Genomic DNA, 22,524 nt, shown 5'->3' on the forward strand with positions numbered 1-22,524 from the left:
CGTTGGTAAATAATTTCACAAATAAAATCTTGTTGCAAGTATAGTTTCTAAACCAACAAATAATCCTCTCATGTAAAAATTTGGTTGTCACAAGTAACAGACCCCAATAAAAATAACTAAAGTATTCAAATCTCGGGTCGTCTCTTAAAGGAATTGCAGGGAAGTGTTCTTGCTATTAATTATGGGACATGTATTTTCGGGTTTTGAATAAGGAACATGAAAGATAAATGGCAAGAAAGTAAATGGAAACTCTAATGATAAAAAGGTCTTGGTAAGGAATGATGGTCAAGGATCTTTATCCTTGTCACTAACCACAACATGATAATTGCAAGGATCAATCCCATTAAGTCATCCTCTAACGAGTAAAAGAAAGTCAAATGAGCTACACTAATCCTAATCCATTAATTAAATTAGGGAAAGCTAGATTTAATGGACACCAATTATCAACCCTTGGACATTAGCAACTCAAGTTCACCTAAGTTACCATCCCAAGCTAAGAACACAAAAATCTACTCTAACATCCTTCCAAGTATTTAATCAAACACTTGGAATGCATAAAAGGAATGAAAAATAAGATTGCAAGAAAAGTAAATCTAGAACTACCAATTGCAAGGAAATTAACATCGACAATTCAAATCAACAATAAAAGAAATCAAACTCAAATTGCATTAAAGGAAAATAAGAGAAACAAAAGTGCATCAACAACAAGGTAAAGAATTACAAGAATTAAAATGCTAAACAAAGAAAGAAAAGGTAGAAGAACAAGGAATTACAAAGGAAAAGTAAATCAAAGCATGAATTAAATCTAGATCTAAGAAATCCTAATCTACATCTAACCTAATTCTAGAGAGAAAAGAGAGCTTCTCTCTCTAGAAACTAACTAAAGCATTCTCCCCAAAACTAAACTATGTGTTCTCTCCCCTTGACTCCTCTTAATTTCTACATGTAATAGGCTCAGAAACCGAGTTGGATTTGGGCCTGGGAAGCCCAGAAATCGCCCCCAGTGTTTTCACTTTAATGAAGTCATGTGCGAGCATCGACGCGTACGCGTGGGTCATGCGTACGCAAGAGTCCCTTCATTTCTTGTCTTCTGTCTGTTTATGAGCAGGAACAGGGACAAGAAACCTCTTGTAGATTTTGATCCTGAGCTTGAAAAGAATTTGAGGCGGCGTTTGCAACAAGCTAGACTTTACAAGACTAATGAAAATCTGAGCATGGATCAAAATCGTGATGTGAATGCCAACATGGCAAATCTGAATGAGAATGAGCAGCCTAGAAGAGTGATTGGCTCTTACACTGCTCCCAATGTAGATCTTTATGGAAAAAGCATTGTGGTGCCTCCTATAGCTACAAACAATTTTGAACTGAAGCCTCAGCTTGTCACTCTTGTGCAACAAAATTGCCAGTATCATGGACTTTTTCATGAAGACCGAAATCAATTTATCTCTGATTTCCTATAGATTTGTCATACTGTGAAGACCAATGGAGTGAATCCTATGGTGTAGAAACTCATGCTCTTCCCATTTGCTGTGAGGGATAGAGCAAAGTTGTGGTTAGATTCTCAACCGAAGGAGAGTCTAGATACTTGGGACAAGGTGGTCACCAGATTTTTGACTAGATTTTTCCCACCACAAAAGCTGACTATGCTGAGGGTGGAGGTTCAGACTTTAAGACAGAAAGATGGTGATACCCTTTATGAAGCTTGGAAGAGATTCAAGCTACTGACTAGGCAATGCCCTCTAGACATATTCTCTAAGTGGACTCAGCTGGATATCTTTTATGAGGGCTTAGGTGAAATGTCCAAGATGTGTTTTGATAATTCTGCAGGTATGAGGAATTTTGATAATATGCCCTCTAGACATATTCCTCTAAGCAAAAGGCAAACATATTCACAATATTCACAATAGCTAATAATGTAACACCATTGCAACTCCCCGGCAACGGCGCCATTTTGATTAATGAGGAATTTGTCGTGTCGGTATACAATTTCACAAATAAATTCTCGTTGCAAGTATAGTTGTACACCAACAAACAATCCTCCCAATAAAAAAATTGAGTTGTCACAAGTACAAACCCCAAATGAAAATTAACCGGAGTATTTAGACTCTGGGTCGTCTCACGAGGAATTGTAATGAAGTGTATGATTATTGGGTATGAGGGGACAAGGGAGTTTTGATTTATATAGGGACAATAAAATATAAAGGGGCAAGAATTTAAATGACAAGAAGAGTAAATCAAACAAGTAAATAAGAGAAAGCAAGTAATAAAGAGAGAGACATTCATGGCAAGCGTTGAGAACATAGGCTTTCTATCCTAGTAATGCAATGATTAATTCATCTTATCTAGTCAACTCCAACAAATGAAAGAAGGTATCATGTCATCTTCACATAGGGAGAAAGTCAAACAAGACCAATTAATCATGTCACAAATATAAACAAGAATTTATCTTATTATGTCATCTCCAACATTGGAAGAAGGTATCATATTATCTTCCATGAGAGAAAGTCTAATAAGACTAGCTAATCTCAATCCAAAAGTCCTAATCAACTTACTAATTAAATTACCAAAAGATTAGCGTCAATGAAAACAATATTATCTAACAACTCTAGATCACCAACATAAGTTGAGTTTTCATGACTCAAGATCACGGATGAGCGGATAATTTATACGCTTTTTGGCATTGTTTTTAGTATGTTTTTAGTATATTTTAGTTAGTTTTTATTATGTTTTTATTAGTTTTTAAATAAAAATCACTCTTCTGGACTTTACTATGAGTTTGTGCGTTTTTCTGTGATTTCATGTATTTTCTGGCTGAAATTGAGGGAGCTGAGAAAAAATCTGATTCAGAGGCTGAAAAAGGACTGCAGATGCTGTTGGATTCTGACCTCCCTGCACTCGAAGTGGATTTTCTAGAGCTACAGATACTCAATTGGCGTGCTCTCAATTGCGTTGGAAAGTAGACATCCAGAAATATATAATAGTCCATACTTTGCCCGAGATTTAATGGCCCAAATAGGCGTTCCAAGTCAGCTCAAGAATTCTGGCGTTTAACGCCAGAACTGGCACAAAAGCTGGAGTTAAACGCCCAAACTGGCATAAAAGCTGGCGTTTAACTCCAAGAAAAGTCTCAACACATGGAAGCTTCAATGCTCAGCCCAAGCACACACGAAGTGGGCTCAGAAGAAGATTTATGCATTAATTACTCATTTCTGTAACCCTAGGCTACTAGTTTTCTATAAATAGGACCTTTTGCTATTGTATTTTGATCTTTGGACGTTTAGTCCCTAGACCTTGGAGGCTGGCCATTCGGCCATGCTTACACCATTATCACTTTTGTATTTTCAACGGTGGAGTTTCTACACACCATAGATTAAGGTGTGGAGCTCTACTGTTCTTCATGAATTAATACAAGTACTATTGTTTTTCTATTCAACTCAAGTCTATTTCTTCTCCAAGATATTCATTCGCACCCAAGAACATGATGAATGTGATGATTATGTGATACGCATCACCATTCTCACCTATGAACGAGTGACTGACAACCACTTCCGTTCTACATGCAAACAAGCTTGAATGTTTATCTCTTGGGTTTCTAATCTAATATTGGAACCTTCGTGGTATAGGCTAGAATTATTGGCGGTCATTCTTGAGATCCAAAAAGTCTAAACCTTGTCTGTGTTATTCCGAGTAGGATCTGGGAAGGGATGACTGTGACAAGCTTCAAACTCACGATTGTTGGGCGTGTGACAGACGCAAAAGGATCAATGGATCCTATTCCAACATAATCGAGAACCGACAGATGATTTGCCGTGCGGTGACAGTGCATTTGGAACATTTTCATTGAGAGGATGGGAAGTATCCATTGACAACGGTGATGCCCAACATAAAGCTTGCCATGGAAAGGAGTATGAATGATTGGAAGAAGGCAATAGGAAAGCAGAGGTTCAAGAGGAACAAAGCATCTTCATACGCTTATCTGAAATTCCTACCAATGAATTACATAAGTATCTCTATCTTTACTTTATGTTTTATTTATCTTTTAATTATCAATCCTCCATAACCATTTGAATCCGCCTGACTGAGATTTACAAGATGACCATAGCTTGCTTCAAGCCGACAGTCTCCGTGGGATCGACCCTTACTCACGTAAGGTATTACTTGGACGACCCAGTGCACTTGCTGGTTAGTTGTGCGGAATTGTGACAAAGTGTGATTCACGTTTGTGCGGAATTGTGATCATAATTTCGTGCACCAAGTTTTTGGCGCCGTTGCCGGGGATTGTTTGAGTTTGAACAACTGACGGTTCATCTTGTTGCTTAGATTAGGTAATTTTACTTTTTATTTTCGAAATTTTTTTATATAAAAAAGAATTTTTTTTTATTTTGTTCTTCAGAATTTTTAAGAATGAATTCTAGAGTTTCATGATGATCTGTTGAAGTCTGGCTGGCTGTGAAGCCATGTCTAATCTTATTGGACCGAGGTTTCAACTTATCATCACAAGAGCTTGTTGATTTCTATCAATTTTGCTATTGTTAGCAATGATCTGCTAAAGCTTGGCTGGCCATTGGCCATGTCTAGTGTTTTGGACCGGAGCTTTCATTGAAAGCTTGGCTGGCTAGTAAGCCATGTCTAATTCCTGGACCGGAGTCTTAGACTAACATTTCAATGATTCCTGGAATTCTTATTAAAAATTTTGTATCCCTTTATTTTCTTTTCCACTCAATTTTCGAAAAACCACAAAAAATTTTATAAAATCATAAAAATAAAAAATATTTTATGTTTCTTGTTTGAGTCTAGTGTCTAATTTTAAGTTTGGTGTCAATTGCATGCCTCTAATTTTCGAAAATTACATGAATTATGTTCTTCATTAATCTTCAAGTTGTTCTTGATGATTTCATTGTTTTGATCTTTGAATTCTCTTGTTTTGTGTGTTTTGTTGTTTCTCATATGCATTCTCAATTTGTTAGTGTCTCTTATATGAAAATTTTTAAGTTTGGTGTCCTGCATGCATTGTTTATTTGATTTGAGTTTCCTAAGATTAGTTGTATTTTGATTGTTTCTCATCATTGAAAAATTCAAAAAAATTTTCAAAACTATGTCTTTTCAAGTCAATAATAAAGAGAATTGAAGATTCAGAACATTCAGCAGAGAAATCAAACAGAAAAAGCTGGGCGTTCAAAACGCCCAGTGAAGAAGGAAAACTAGCGTTTAAACGCCAGCCAGGGTACCTGGCTGGGCATTAAACGCCCAAAAAGGTAGGATTTTGGGCGTTAAACGCCAGAATGGATGCCATTCTGGGCGTTTAACACCAGAAGGACACTAGAGGGAAGATTTTGTTTTTAATTCAAATCTTTTTCAAATTTTCATAATTTTTCAAAATCAAATCTTTTTCAAATCATATCTTTTCAATCATATCTCTTCAAAATCAATTTCTTTTCAATTTGTTTTATTTATTACTATTTTCAAAAATCCTTGCTACAATTAATGATTTACTTCAAAATTTTCAAGTTGTTACTTGCTTATTAAGAAAGGATCAAATTTTAAATTTTAGAATCATATCTTTTAATTTCTTGTTAGTCAAGTAATCAACTTTAATTTTAAAACTTTCTTTTTTTTTAAAATTGATTTTCAATCATATCTTCTCAATCATATCTTTTCAATCACATCTTTTTCAAAATTAACTCTCAATCATTTCTTTTTGATTTCTGATTTCAAAATCCTTTTCAAAAATCACTTAATTTCTTTCCCAATCTTAATTTTCGAAAATCTCAATCAAATTTTCAAATTTCTTTTTATTATTTCAAAATCTTTTCAATTTATTTTTAAAAATTCTTCCCCTCTTCTCACATCCTTCTATTTAAGGGACTAACACTCCTCCTCAAGGTGCAATTTGAACTCTATCCCTCTTGATAAGTTTGAATTCTCTTCTATCTACCTCCTCCTTCTATTCTTCTTTTCCTTTGACACCTCAAGGAATCTCTATACTGTGACATAGAGGATTCCCTACTTTCTTGTTCTCTTCTTTTTCATATGAGCAGGAGAAAAGATAAAGGCATACTTGTTCAAGCTGATCCTGAACCTGAAAGGACCTTGAAGAAAAAGCTAAGAGAAGCTAAAGCACAATTCTCTCTAGAGGGCCTAATAGAGCTTTTCAAAGAAGAAGAAACAATGGCAGCTAAAAACAACAATGCCAACAATGCAAGGAAGGTGCTGGGTGACTTTACTGCACCTACTCCCGACTTCTATGGGAGAAGCATCTCAATCCCTGCCATTGGAGCAAACAACTTTGAGCTTAAGCCTCAATTAGTTTTTCTAATGCAACAGAACTGCAAGTTTCATGGACTTCCATTGGAAGATCCTCATCAGTTTTTAGCTGAATTCTTGCAAATCTGTGACACTGTCAAGACCAATGGGGTTGATCCTGAGGTCTACAGACTTATGCTCTTCCCTTTTGCTGTAAGAGACAGAGCTAGGACATGGTTAGACTCACAACCTAGAGAAAACCTGAACTATTGGGAAAAGCTAGTCAATGCCTTCTTGGCAAAGTTCTTTCCACCTCAAAAATTGAGTAAGCTTAGAGTGGAAGTCCAAACCTTCAGACAAAGGGAAGGTGAATCCCTCTATGAAGCTTGGGAAAGATACAAGCAATTGATCAGAAGGTGTCCTTCTGACATGCTTTCAGAATGGAGTATCATAGGTATATTCTATGATGGTCTGTCTGAACTATCCAAGATGTCATTGGATAGCTCTGCTGGAGGATCTCTTCATCTGAAGAAGACGCCTGCAGAAGCTCAGGAACTCATTGAAATGGTTGCAAATAACCGATTCATGTACACTTCTGAAAGGAATCCTGTGAATAATGGTCATACTCTAAATGCCATATTGCCTCAGAATAAGATATTGACTCAACAAGTCAATATGATTTTTCAGAGTCTGTCTAGAATGCAAACAGCAACAGGTGGTACTAAGGAAGCTTCCTCTGAAGAAGAAGCTTATGATCCTAAGAACCCAGCAATGGAAGAGGTGAATTACATGGGAGAACCCTATGGAAACACCTATAATCCTTCATGGAGAAATCATCCAAATCTCTCATGGAAGGATCAACAGAGACCTCAATAAGGTTTCAACAACAATAATGGTGGAAGAAACAGATTTAGCAACAGCAAGCCTTTTCCATCATCTTCTAAGTAACAGACAGAGAATTCTAAGCAGAGCCACTCTGACTTAGCAACTATTGTCTCTGATCTAATCAAAACCACTCAAAGTTTCATGACTGAAACAAGGTCTTCCATTAGAAATTTGGAGGCACAAGTGGGTTAGCTGAGTAAGAAAATTATTGAACTCCCTCCTAGTACTCTCCCAAGCAATACAGAAGAGAATCCAAAAAGAGAGTGCAAGGCCATAACCACAACCCACACGGCCGAACCTGGAGAGGAGGAAGAGGTAGTGATCTCCACTGAGGAAGACCTCAATGGACGTCCACTGGTCTTTATGGAGTTCCCTGATGAGGAAGCATGGGAATCTGAGGCTCACACAGAGACCATAGAGATTCTATTGAATTTACTTCTTCCATTCATGAGCTCTGATGAGTATTCTTCCTCTGAAGAGGATGAAGATGTTACTGAAGAGCAAGTCGCTAAGTACCTTGGAGCAATCATGAAGCTAAACGCCAAGTTATTTTGTAATGAGACTTGGGAGAATGAACCTCCATTGCTCATCAAAGAACTGGATGACTTGACTAGGCAGAAATTACCTCTAAAGAGACAAGACCCTGGAAAATTCTCAATCCCTTGTACCATAGGCACCATGACCTTTGAGAAGGCTCTGTGTGACCTAGGGTCAAGTATAAACCTCATGCCTCTCTCTATAATGGAGAAGCTAGAGACCATTGAGGTACAAGCTGCTAGAATCTCACTAGAAATGGCAGACAATTCAAAGGAACAGGCTTATAGACTTGTAGAGGATGTCTTAGTAAAGGTTGAAGGCCACTACATCCCTGCTGACTTCATAATCCTAGAGACTGGCAAGTGTATGGATGAATTCATCATCCTTGGCAGACTCTTCCTATCCACAGCAAAAGCTGTGATTGATGTTGATAGAGGAGAATTTATCATTCAAGTGAATGAAGACCCCCTTGTGTTTTAAGCTCAAGGATATCCCTCTGTAACCATGGAGAGGAAGCATGAAGAGCTTCTCTCAAAACAGAGACAAACAGAGCCCCCACAGTCAAACTCTAAGTTTCGTGTTAGGAGGCCACAACCAAACTTTCAGTTTGCTGTTGAACCCCCACATTCAAACTCTAAGTTTGGTGTTGGGAGGTTCCAATATTGCTCTGAACATCTGTGAGACTTCATGAGAGCCACTGTCAAGCTATTGACATTAAAGAAGTGCTTGTTGGGAGGCAACCCAATCTTTAATTATCTATGTTAAATTTCTATTTTCTTTTGTTATTTTATGTTTTCTGTAGCTTGATGATCATGTAAAGTCACAAAAACAATTGAAAAAGAAAAAACAGAAGGAAAAATAGTATTAAAAATAGAACACCCTGGAGGAGAAACTTACTGGCATTTAAACGCCAGTAAGGGTAGCAGAATGGGCGTTAAACGCCCAGTCTGGCACCATTCTGGGTGTTTAGCGCCAAAAATGGGCACCAGACTGGCGTTTAATGCCAGAAAAGGGCAAGAAGCTGGCGTTAAACGCTAGAAATGGGCAGCAGCCTGGCGTTTAACACCAGGATTGGCAGAAAGGGGCATTTTTGCACGCCACTTGGTGCAGGGATGAGATATCCTTGACACCTCAGGATCTATGGACCCCACAGGATTCCCACCTACCTCATCTCTCTCTCTCTCTTCTTCATCCATTCACCAATCACCTCAATACCTCTTCCCCAAAAACCCCTTACATATCAAATTCTACCCTCTTCTCCATAATCTCTTTACCACTCACATCCATCCTTCATAAAACCCCACCTACCTCACCATTCAAATTCAAACCACTTTCCCTCCTAAACCCACCCATAATGGCCGAACCATACCCCCCTCTCCACTCCTATATAAACCCATCTTCACTCCTTCATTTTCCCACAACCTAAACACTACTTCTCCCCCTTGGCCGAAAAACAAAGCCCCTTCCATCTCCTCTATTTCTTCTTCTTCTGCTCTCTTCTTTCTTCTTTTGCTGGAGGACGAGCAAACCTTCTAAGTTTGGTGTGGTAAAAGCTAAAGCTTTTTGTTTTTCCATAACCATTTATGGCACCAAAGGCCGGAGAAACCTCTAGAAAGAGGAAAGGGAAGGCAAAAGCTTCCACCTCTGAGTCATGGGAGATGGAGAGATTCCTCTCAAGGGTGCATCAAGACCACTTCTATAAAGTTGTGGCCAAGAAGAAGGTGATCCCCGAGGTTCCTTTCAAGCTCAAAAAGGGTGAATATCCAGATATCCGACATGAGATTCGAAGAAGAGGTTGGGAAATTCTCACCAACCCCATTCAACAAGTCAGAATCTTAATGGTTCAAGAGTTCTATGCCAATGCATATATCACCAAGAACCATGATCAAAGTGTGAACCCAGACCCTAAGAATTGGCTTACAATGGTTCGGGGGAAATACTTACATTTTAGTCCGAAAAATGTAAGGTTGGCATTCAACTTGCCCATGATGCAAGGAGATGCACACCCCTACACTAGAAGGGTCAACTTTGATCAAAGGTTGGACCAAGTCCTCATGGACATCTGTGAAGAGGGCGCTCAATGGAAGAGAGATTCAAGAGGGAAGCTGGTTCAACTAAGAAGGCATGACCTCAAGCCCGTGGCTAGGGGATGGTTGGAGTTCATCCAACGCTCGATCATTCCCACTAGCAACCGGTCTGAAGTTACTATAGATAGGGCTATCATGATTCATAGCATCATGATTAGAGAGGAAGTAGAAGTTCATGAGGTTATATCCCAAGAACTCTACAAGGTGGCGGACAAGTCCTCTACTTTGGCAAGGTTAGCCTTCCTCATCTCATTTGTCACCTCTGCAATTCGGTTGGAATTGACATAGAGGGAGACATTCTCATTGATGAAGACAAGCCCATCACAAAGAAAATGATGGAGCAAATAAGAGAACCTCACCAAGAGCATGAGGAATTTCCTCATCATGAAATCCCTGAGATGCCTCAAGGAATGCATTTTCCTCCACAAAATTAGTGGGAGCAAATTAACACTGATGAGCGGATAATTTATACGCTTTTTGGCATTGTTTTTAGTATGTTTTTAGTATGATCTAGTTACTTTTAGGGATGTTTTTATTAGTTTTTATGTTAAATTCACATTTCAGGACTTTACTATGAGTTTGTGTATTTTTCTATGATTTCAGGTATTTTCTGACTGAAATTGAGGGACTTGAGCAAAAATCAGAATCAGAGGTTGAAGAAGGACTGCTGATGCTGTTGGATTCTGACCTCCCTGCACTCAAAGTGGATTTTCTGGAGCTACAGAACTCAAAATAGGCCATACTTTGGCCGAGTTTAGATGACGCAAAAGGGCGTTGAACACTAGTTCTACGCTGTAGTCTGGAGTTAAACGCCAGAAACACGTCACGAACCAGAGTTGAATGCCAGAAACACGTTACAACCTGGCGTTCAACTCCAGAAAGAGCCTCTGCACGTGTAAACTTCAAGCTCAGCCCAAGCACACACCAAGTGGGCCCCGAAAGTGGATTTATGCATCAATTACTTACTTCTGTAAACCCTAGTAACTAGTTTAATATAAATAGGACTTTTTACTATTGTATTGACATCTTCGGATCATCTTGGGACGTCTAGTTCTTAGATCATGCGGGCTGGCCATTTGGCCATGCCTGAACCTTTCACTTATGTATTTTTAAACGGTAGAGTTTCTGCACTCCATAGATTAAGGTGTGGAGCTCTGCTGTTCCTCATGAATTAATGCAAAGTACTACTGTTTTTCTATTCAATTCAACTTATTCCGCTTCTAAGATATTCATTCGCACTTCAATATGAATGTGATGAACGTAACAATCATCATCATTCCCCCACAAACGCGTGCTTGACAACCACTTCCGTTCCATCTTAGATTGGATGATTATCTCTTGGATCTCTGAATCAGAATCTTCGTGGTATAAGCTAGATTGATGGCAGCATTCATGAGAATCCGGAAAGTCTAAACCATGTCTGTGGTATTCCGAGTAGGATTCTGGGATTGAATGACTGTGACGAACTTCAAACTCACGAGTGCTGGGCGTAGTGACAGACGCAAAATGAGGGTGAATCCAATTCCAGTATGATCGAGAACCTCAGATGATTAGCCATGTCGTGACAGAGCATTTGGACCTTTTTCACAATAGGATGGGATGTAGCCATTGACAACGGTGATGCCCTTACATAAAGCCAGCCATGGAAAGGAGTAGGATTGATTGGATGAAGATAGTAGGAAAGCAGAAGTTCAGAGGAACCAATGCATCTCTATACGCTTATCTGAAATTCTCACCAATGATTTACATAAGTATTTCTACCTTTATTTTCTGTTTATTTATTATTATTCGAAAACTCCATAACCATTTGATATCCGCCTGACTGAGATTTACAAGATGACCACAGCTTGCTTCATACCAACAATCTCCGTGGGATCGACCCTTATTCACGTAAGGTTTTATTACTTGGACGACCCAGTGCACTTCCTGGTTAGTTGCGCGAAGTTGTGAAGTTATGTCTGGACAATGGTATTGTGCATACGTTTTTGGAGCCATTACCAGGGAATCAATTTCGAACAACAACTTAAGTATAAATCACAATTTCGAGCACCAAGTTTTTGGCGCCGTTGCTGGGGATTATTCGAGTGTGGACAACTGACGGTTTATCTTATTGCTCAGATTGGGTAATTTTCTTCTTATTTTATTTTCAAAAAGTTTTCAAAAAAATTTTACAAAAAAAAAATATTTTAAAAAAAAAAATATATATTTTTTCTTCAAAATTTTTAAGAATGAATTCTAGAGTTTCATAAAGCATGTGAAGCCTAGCTGGCTACAAAGCCATGTCTAAATTCATTTGGACTGGGGCTTTGATGAGCGGATAATTTATACGCTTTTTGGCATTATTTTTAGTATATTTTTAGTAGGATCTAGTTACTTTTAGGGATGTTTTTATTAGTTTTTATGTTAAATTCGCATTTCTGGACTTTACTATGAGTTTGTGTGTTTTTCTGTGATTTCAGGTATTTTCTGGCTGAAATTGAGGGACTTGAGCAAAAATCAGATTCAGAGGTTGAAGAAGGACTGCTGATGCTGTTGGATTCTGACCTCCCTGCACTCAAAGTGGATTTTCTGGAGCTACAAAACTCAAAATGGCACGCTTTTAATTTCGTTAGAAAGTAGACATCCAGGGCTTTCCAGCAATATATAATAGTCCATACTTTGGCCGAGTTTAGATGACGAAAAAGGGCGTTAAACGCCAGTTCTACGCTGCAGTCTGGAGTTAAACGCCAGAAACACGTCATGAACCAGAGTTGAACGCCAAAAACACGTTACAACCTGGCGTTCAACTCCAGAAAGAGCCTCTGCACGTGTAACATTCAAGCTCAGCCCAAGCACACACCAAGTGGGCCTCGGAAGTGGATTTATGCATCAATTACTTACTTCTGTAAATCCTAGTAACTAGTTTAGTATAAATAGAACTTTTTACTATTGTATTTGACATCTTTTGTAAGATTCTGGATTGTATTTTTGATCCTGTGATCACGTTTTGGGGGTGGCCATTCGGCCATGCCTGAACCTTCATCACTTTTGTATTTTCAACGGTAGAGTTTCTACACTCCATAGATTAAGGTGTGGAGCTCTGCTGTTCCTCATGAATTAATGCAAAGTACTACTATTTTTCTATTCAATTCAACTTATTCCGCTTCTACGATATTCATTCGCACTTCAATATGAATGTGATGAACGTGACAATCATCATCATTCCCCCACGAACGCATGCCTGACAACCACTTCCGTTCCACCTTAGATTCGATGATTATCTCTTGGATCTCTTAATCAGAATCTTCGTGGTATAAGCTAGATTGATGGCAGCATTCATGAGAGTCCGGAAAGTCTAAACCTTGTCTGTGGTATTCCGAGTAGGGCTCTGGGATTGAATAACTGTGACAAACTTCAAACTCGCGAGTGCTGGGCGTAGTGACAGACGCAAAAGGAGGGTGAATCCTATTCCATTATGATCAAGAACCTCAGATGATTAGCCGTGCTGTGACAGAGCATTTGGACCATTTTCACAAGAGGATAGGATGCAGCCATTGACCACGGTGATGCCTCCAGATGATTAGTCATGCAGTGACAGCGCATCGGACCATTTTCCAGAGAGGATGAAAAGTAGCCATTAACAATGGTGATGTCCTTAAATAAAGCCAGCCATAGAAAGGAGTAGGATTGATTGGATGAAGACAGTAGGAAAGCAGAAGTTCAAAGGAACAAAAGCATCTCTATACGTTTATCTGAAATTCTCACCAATGATTTACATAAGTATTTCTATCCTTATTTTATGTTTAATTATTATATATTTTCGAAAATTCCATAACCTTTTTATATCCGCCTGATTAAGATTTACAAGGTGACCATAGCTTGCTTCATACCAACAATCTCCGTGGGATCGACCCTTACTCACGTAAGGTTTTATTACTTGGACGACCCAGTGCACTTGCTAGTTAGTTGTATCGAAGTTGTGAATGAAAAACGATTTATTAAGACGTGCGTATAGAGTTTTTGGCACTGTTGCCGGGGATTGTTCGAGTTTAGACAACTGACGGTTCATCCTGTTGCTCAGATTAGGTAATTTTCTTCTTATTTTGTTTTCAAAATTTTTTCAAAAATCTTTCAAAAATTTCTCATCTGTTTTCGAAAATTATTCTAAAATTTTTTAAGAATGAATTCTAGTGTTTCATGAAGCATGTTGAAGCCTGACTGGCTGTAAAGCCATGTCTAAATTCATTTGGACTGGGGCTTCCAACCCAACATTATCAAGAGCAAGCTAGTTGTTGCTAATCCACCTGCGGCTGTTCCAGATCCAAAAGATTTACATGCTAAAGCTTGACTGGCTATTAAGCCATGTCTAACCCTCAGATTGGAGCTTTAGACTAAGAGTGCAAGATTCCTGGAATTCATATTAAAAATTTTGGAATCCTTATTTTTCTTTTTCACATTAATTTTCAAAAAATCCAAAAAAAAATTTATAAAATCATAAAAATTAAAAATATTTTATGTTTCTTGTTTGAGTCTTGAGTCAATTTTAAGTTTGGTGTCAATTGCATGTTTTAAAGTTTGCATAAAATTTTCGAAAAATTCATGCATTCATAGTGTTCTTCATGATCTTCAAGTTGTTCTTAGTAAGTCTTCTTGTTTGATCTTGATGTTTTCTTGTTTTATGTCTTTTCTTGTTTTTCATGTGCATTTTTGCATTCATAGTGTCTGAACATGAAAGATTTCTAAGTTTGGTGTCTTGCATGTCTTCTTTGCATTAAAAATTTGTTCTTGATGTTCATCATGATGTTCATAGTGTTCTTGGTGTTCATCTTGACATTTATAGCATTCTTGCATGCATTCATTGTTTTGATCCATAACTTTCATGCATTAAGTCTTTTTCATGTTTTTCTCTCTCATCTTTAAAAATTCAAAAATCAAAAAAATATCTTTCCTTTTTTCTCTCATAAATTTCGAAAATTTGAGTTGACTTTTTAAAAAATTTTTAAAATTCAATTGTTTCTTATGAGTCAAATCAAATTTTCAATTTAAAAATCTTATCTTTTTCAAAATCTTTTTCAAAAATTAAATCTTTTTCATTTTCTTAATCTTATCTCATAATTTTCGAAAATATCATCAACAATTAATGTTTTGATTCAAAAATTTCAAGTTTGTTACTTACTTGTTAAGAAAGATTCAAACTTTAAGTTCTAGAATCATATCTTGTGATTTCTTGTGAGTCAAGTCATTAATTGTGATTTTAAAATTCAAATCTTTTTCAAAACTAATTTCAATCATATCTTTTCAAAAATATCTTTCTATCTTATCTTTTTCAAAATTATATCTTTTTAAAAAATTTGATTTTAAAATACCCCTTCTAACTTCTTATCTTCTTATCTTTTCAAAATTGATTTTCAAAATTTGTTTTAACTAACTAACAAACTTTTTGTTTTTTCTTATCTTTTTCAAAACTACCTAACTAACTCTCTCTCTCTCTAATTTTCGAAAATATCTCCCTCTTTTTCAAAAATTCTTTTTTATTAACTAATTGTTTCAAAATTCAATTTTAATTTATTTCTTCTTTTAATTTTCGAAAATCACTAACCATTTTTCTAAAATAATTTTCGAAAATCCTTCTCTCTCATCTCCTTTGATTTATTTATTCATCTACTAACATCCCTCCCTCACTCACCAAAAATCCGAACCCTCTCTCTCTCTGAGTTCAGATTTTCTCTTCTTCTTTTCTTCTACTCACATAAGGGAACCTCTATACATGGGTAAAAAGGATCCCTATTATTATTATTTTTCTGTTCCCTCTTTTTCATATGAGCAGGAGCAAGGACAAGAACATTCTTGTTGAAGCAGACCCTGAACCAGAAAGACTCTGAAGAGAAAACTAAGAGAAGCTAAATTACAACAATCCAGAGACAACCTTACTGAAAAATTCGAACAAGAAAAGGAGATGGCAGCCGAAAATAATAATAATGCAAGGAGGATACTTGGTGACTTCACTACACCTAATTTCAATTTACATGGAAGAAACATCTGCATCCCCACCATTGGAGCAAACAATTTTGAGCTAAAACCTCAATTAGTTTCTCTGATGCAGCAGAACTGCAAGTTTTATGGACTTCCATCTGAAGATCCTTTTCAGTTCTTAACTGAATTCTTGTAGATCTGTGATACTGTTAAGACTAATGGAGTAGATCCTGAAGTCTACAGGCTCATGCTTTTCCCCTTTGCTGTAAGAGACAGAGCTAGAGTGTGGTTGGACTCTCAACCCAAGGATAGCTTGAACTCTTGGGATAAGCTGGTCACGGCTTTCTTAGCCAAGTTTTTTCCTCCTCAAAAGCTGAGTAAGCGTAGAGTGGATGTTCAAACCTTCAGACAGAAGGAAGGTGAATCCCTCTATGAAGCTTGGGAGAGATACAAGCAACTGACCAAAAAGTGTCCTTCTGACATGCTTTCAGAATGGACCATCCTGGATATATTCTATGATGGTCTGTCTGAATTAGCTAAGATGTCATTGGATACTTCTGCAGGTGGATCCATTCTCCTAAAGAAAACGCCTGCAGAAGCTCAAGAACTTATTGACATGGTTGCTAACAACCAATTTATGTACACTTTTGAGAGGAATCCTGTGAGTAATGGGACGCCTCAGAAGAAGGGATTTCTTGAAATTAATACTCTGAATGCCATATTGGCTCAGAATAAAATATTGACTCAGCAAGTCAATATGATTTCTCAGAGTCTGAATGGAATGCAAGCTGCATCCAACAGTACTCAAGAGGCATCTTCTGAAGAAGAAGCTTATGATCCTGAGAACCCTGCAATAGCAGAGGTAAATTATATGGGTGAACCTTATGGAAACACCTATAACCCCTCATGGAGAAATCACACAAATCTCTCATGGAAGGATCAACAAAAGCCTCAACAAGGCTTTAATAATGGTGGAAGAAATAGGTTTAACAATGGTAAACCTTTTCCATCATCCACTCAGCAACAGATAGAGAACTCTGAACAAAATAACTCTAACTTAGCAAACTTAGTCTCTGATCTGTCCAAGGCCACTGTAAGTTTCATGAATGAAACAAGGTCCTCAATTAGAAATTTGGAGGCACAAGTAGGCTAGCTGAGTAAAAGGATCACTGAAATCCCTCCTAGTACTCTCCCAAGCAATACAGAAGAAAATCCAAAAGGAGAGTGCAAGGCCATTGATATAACCATCATGGCCGAATCCAAAGAGGAAGGGGAGGACGTGAATCCCAAGGAGGAAGACCTCCTGGGACGCCCAGTGATCAATAAGGAGTTTCCCTCTGAGGAACAAAAGGACTCTGAAGCTCATCTAGAGACCATAGAGATTGCATTGAACCTCCTTATGCCATTCATCAGCTCTGATGAGTATTCCTCTTCTGAAGAGAATGAGGATGTTACTGAGGAGCAAGTTACCAAGTACCTTGGTGCAATCATGAAGCTGAATGCCAAATTATTTGGTATTGAGACTTGGGAAGATGAACCTCCCTTGTTCACTAATGAACTGAGTGATCTGGATCAACTGACATTGCCTCAGAAGAAACAGGATCCTGGAAAGTTCGTAATACCTTGTACCATAGGCAACATGATCTTTGAAAAGGCTCTGTGTGACCTTGGTTCAGGGATAAACCTCATGCCCCTCTCTGTAATAGAGAAACTGGGAATCTTTGGGGTGCAAGATACTAAAATCTCATTAGAAATGGCAGACAATTCAAGAAAACAGGCTTATGGACAAGTATAAGACATATTAGTAAAGGTTGAAGGCCTTTACATCCCTGCTGATTTCATAATCCTAGATACTGGGAAGGATGAGGATGAATCCATCATCCTTGGAAGACCCTTCCTAGCCACAGCAAGAGCTGTGATTGATGTTAACAGAGGTGAACTAGTCCTTCAATTGAATGAGGACTCCCTTGAGTTTAAAACTCAAGGACATCCTTCTATAAACATGGAAAAGAGGCACAGTAAGCTTCTCTCAAAACTGAGTCAACCAGAGCCCCCACAGTCAAACTCTAAGTTTGGTGTTGGGAGGCCACAACCAAACTCTAAGTTTGATGTTGAACTCCCATATCCAAACTCTAAGTTTGGTGATGGGGAGTCTCAACAATGCTCTGAACATCTGTGAGGCTCCATGAGAGCCCACTGTCAAGCTATTGACATTAAAGAAGCACTTGTTGGGAGGCAACCCAATTTTTATTTAATTATATTTTTATTAGTTATATGTCTTCATAGGTTCGTGATCTTGTGGAGTCACAAAAACAACTGAAAAAATTGAAGAAAAATCAAAAACAGCATTAAAAACAGCGCACTCTGGAAGAGGAGTTCACTGGCGTTCAAACGCCAGTAACGCCAGAACAGAGCATGGAGCTGGCGCTGAACGCCAGAAACAAGCATGAAGCTGGCGTTTAACGCCAGAAACATGCTGCATCTGGGCGTTGAACGCCCAGAACAAGCATCAGTTCGGCGTTTAAATGCCAGAATTGCATGCAAAGGCATTTTACATGCCTAATTGGTGTAGGGATGTAAATCCTTGACACCTCAAGATCTGTGGACCTCACAGGATCATCTCAGGATCTGTGGACCCCATAGGATCCCCACCTTCCCTCCTCATAATCCTAGTTTTTCTTCTACATCTTCTTCTTCATCTATTCTTTCTTCTCCTGCTCGAGGGCGAGCAACATTCTAAGTTTGGTGTGGTAAAAGTATTGCTTATTTTGCTTTTCCATAACCATTGATGGCACCCAAGGCCAAAGAAACCTCAAAAAAAAAAAAAAGAAAGAAGAGAAAAGGGAAGACAAAAGCTTCCACCTCCAAGTCATGGGAGATGGAGAGATTCATGTAAAGGATCTATAGCTCAGTGGTAGAACATTTGACTGCAAAATCAAAAGATCCCTGAGATACCTCAGGGGATACATTTTTTCCCACACAATTATTGGGAGCAACTAAGGATAGGAGCACCAAAATCACTAGGGATCAAGCAACAGAGACAAGGAAGAGACATAGAAGAGCTCAAGGACATCATTGGTTCCTCAAGAAGGAAACGCCATCATCACTAAGGTGGATTCATTCCTTGTTCTTAAATTTTCTATTTTTCGTTTTCTTTATGTTAAGTGCTTATCTATGTTAGTGTCTTATTACATGATCATTAATATTTAGTAACTTTGTCTTAAAGTTATGAATGTCCTATGAATCCATCACCTCCCTTAAATGAAAAATGCTTTAATTCAAAAGAATAAGAAGTACATGAGTTTCGAATTTATCCTTGAACTTAGTTTAATTATATTGATGTGGTGACAATGCTTCTTGTTTTCTGAATGAATGCTTGAACAATGCATATGTCTTTTGAAGTTGTTGTTCATGAATGTTAAATATGTTGGCTCTTGAAAGAATGATGACAAGGAGACATGTTATTTGATAATCTAAAAAATCATAAAAATGATTCTTGAAGCAAGAAAAAGCAGTGAATACAAAAGCTTGCAGAAAAAAAAATAGAAAAAAAAAAGAAAAAAAGCAAGCAGAAAAAGCCAAAAGCTCTTAAAACAAAGAGGCAAGAGCAAAAAGCCAATAACCCTTAAAACCAAAAGGCAAGGGTAAATAAAAAGGATCCCAAGGCTTTGAGCATCAGTGGATAGGAAGGCCAAAAGGAATAAAATCCTGCCCTAATGATGAGCAGATAATTTATACGCTTTTTGGCATTGTTTTTAGTATGTTTTTAGTAGAATCTAGTTACTTTTAGGGATCTTTTCATTAGTTTTTATGTTAAATTCACATTTTTGGAATTTACTATGAGTTTGTGTATTTTTCTGTGATTTCAGGTATTTTCTCTGAAATTGAGGGACTTGAGCAAAAATCAGATTCAGAGGTTGAAGAAGGACTGCTGATGCTGTTGGATTCTGACCTCCCTGCAGTCAAAGTGGATTTTCTGGAGCTACAGAACTCAAAATGGCGCGCTTCTAATTTCGTTGGAAGGTAGCCATCCAGGGCTTTCCAGCAATATATAATAGTCCATACTTTGGCTAAGTTTAGATGATGTAAAAGGGCGTTGAACGCCAGTTCTACGCTGCTGTCTGGAGTTAAACGCCAGAAACACGTCACAAGCCAGAGTTGAACGCCAGAAATACGTTATAAACTGGCGTTCAACTCCAAGATTGACCTCTACACGTGTAACATTTAAGCTCAGCCCAAGCACACACCAAGTGGGCCCCGGAAGTGGATTTATGCATCAATTACTTACTTCTCTGTAAACCCTAGTAACTAGTTTATTATAAATAGGACTTTTTACTATTGTATTAGACATCTTTGATCAGTTTTATGCTATCTTAGACTTTCATGGGGGCTGGCCATTCGGCCATGACTGAACCATTATCACTTATGTATTGTCATACGGTAGAGTTTCTGCACTCCATAGATTAAGGTGTGGAGCTCTGCTGTTCCTCAAAGATTAATGCAAAGTACTACTGTTTTTCTATTCAATTCAACTTATTCCGCTTCTAAGATATTCATTCGCACTTCAACCTGAATGTGATGAACGTGACAATCATCATCATTCCCCCACGAACGCGTGCCTGACAACCACTTCCGTTCCACCTTAGACTGAATGAGTATCTCTTGCATCTCTTAATCAGAACCTTCGTGGCATAAGCTAGATTGATGGTGGCATTCATGAAAGTCCGGAAAGTCTAAACCTTGTCTGTGGTATTCCGAGTAGGACTCTGGGATTGAATGACTGTGACGAACTTCAAACTCACGAGTGCTGGGCGTAGTGACAGACGCAAAAGGAAGGTGAATCCTATTCCAGTATGATCGAGAACCTCAGATGATTAGCCGTGCTATGACAGAGCATTTGGACCATTTTCACAAGAGGATGGGATGCAGCTATTGACAAGGGTGACGCCTCCAGATGATTAGCCATGCAGTGACAGCGCATCGGAGCATTTTCCAGAGAGGATAAAAAGTAGCCATTGACAACGGTGATGTCCTTACATAAAGCCAGCCATGGAAAGGAGTAAGACTGATTGGATGAAGACAGCAGGAAAGCAGAGGTTCAGAGGAATGAAAGCATCTCTATACACTTATCTGAAATTCTCACCAATGATATACATAAGTGTTTCTATCCTTATTTTATGTTTACTTATTATTAAATTTCGAAAACTCCATAACCTTTTGATATCCTCCTGACTGAGATTTACAAGGTGACCATAGCTTGCTTCATACCAACAATCTCCGTGGGATCGACCCTTACTCATGTAAGGTTTATTACTTGGATGACCCAGTGCACTTGCTGGTTAGTTGTATCAAAGTTGTGAATGAAAAACGATTTATTAAGACGTGCGTACAGAGTTTTTGGCGCCGTTGCCTGAGATCACAATTTCGTAAACCAAGTTTTTGGCGCCGTTGCCAGGGATTGTTCGAGTTTGAACAACTGACGGTTCATCTTGTTGCTCAGATTAGGTAATTTTCTTTTTGTTTTATTTTTAAAAAGTTTTCAAAAACCTTTCAAAAATTTCTCATCTGTTTTCGAAAAAAAAAAAACTGTTTTCAAAAAATATATTTTTCTTCATAATTTTTAAGAATGAATTCTAGTGTTTCATGATGATTTGTTGAATCCTGGCTGGCTGTGAAGCCATGTCCAAATTCCTTTGGACTGAGGATTCAACTAATCACTTCAATGCATGTAAATATGTAATAGCATACTAAAGCTTGGCTGGCTATTAAGCCATGCCTAACCCTCAGATTGGAGCTTTAGACAAAGAATACAAGATTCCTGGAATTCATGTTAAAAATTTTGGAATCCTTATTTTTCTTTTTCTAAATAATTTTCGAAAAATATAAAATAAAAATACAAAAAAAATAAAAAAAAATAAAAAAATCATAAAAATAAAAAAATATTTCATGTTTCTTGTTTGAGTCTTGAGTCAAGTTGAAAGTTTGGTGTCAATTGCATATTCATCTTGCATTTTTCGAAAAATTCATGCATTCATAGTGTTCTTCATCACCTTCAAGTTGTTCTTGGTAAGTCTTCTTGTTTGATCTTGATGTTTTCATGTTTTGTGTCTTTTCTTGTTTTTCATATGCATTCTTGCATTCATAGTGTCTATACATGAAAAATTTTTAAGTTTGGTGTCTTGCATGTTTTCTTTGCATTAAAAATTTTTCAAAAATAAGTTCTTGATGTTCATCTTGACATTCAAAGTGTTCTTGGTATTCATCTTGACATTCATAGCATTCTTGCATGCATTCATTGTTTTGATCCAAAATTTTCATGCATTGAGTCTTTTTCATGTTTTTCCCTCTCATCATTAAAAATTCAAAAATAAAAAAAAATATCTTTCCCTTTTTCACTCATAAATTTCGAAAATTTGAGTTGTCTTTTTCAAAACTTTTTAAAATCTAGTTGTTTTTATGAGTCAAATCAAATTTTCAATTTAAAAATCTTATCTTTTTCAAAATCTTTTTCAAAAATCAAATCTTTTTCATTTTTCTTAGTTATTTTCGAAAATTTTAAAAATATTTTTTAAAAAATCTTTTTCTTATCTTTATCACATAATTTTCGAAAATAACACCATCAATTAATGTTTTGATTCAAAAATTTCAAGTTTGTTACTTACTTGTTAAGAAAGATTCAAACTTTAAGTTCTAGAATCATATTTTGTGATTTCTTGTGAATCAAGTCATTAATTGTGGTTTTAAAAATCAAATCTTTTTCAAAACTAATTTCAATCATATCTTTTCAAAAATATCTTTTTATTTCATCTTTTTCAAAATC

At 37.3% G+C, this 22,524-nt stretch overlaps 1 non-coding gene and 1 pseudogene across 1 annotated transcript; both read right to left on the minus strand.

Annotated features, from left to right (window-relative positions):
* Positions 1 to 1,656: 1,656 nt before the first annotated feature.
* LOC112761572 (small nucleolar RNA R71) lies at positions 1,657 to 1,747 on the minus strand (annotated as a pseudogene).
* Positions 1,748 to 16,083: 14,336 nt separating this feature from the next.
* On the minus strand, positions 16,084 to 16,191 carry LOC112761997 (small nucleolar RNA R71). The gene has a single exon (XR_003182360.1). It is a non-coding gene; the product is annotated as a small nucleolar RNA R71 (small nucleolar RNA).
* Positions 16,192 to 22,524: the final 6,333 nt, after the last annotated feature.

Source organism: Arachis hypogaea, chromosome 16, assembly GCF_003086295.3.
Source record: "Arachis hypogaea cultivar Tifrunner chromosome 16, arahy.Tifrunner.gnm2.J5K5, whole genome shotgun sequence".
NCBI lineage: Eukaryota > Viridiplantae > Streptophyta > Magnoliopsida > Fabales > Fabaceae > Arachis > Arachis hypogaea.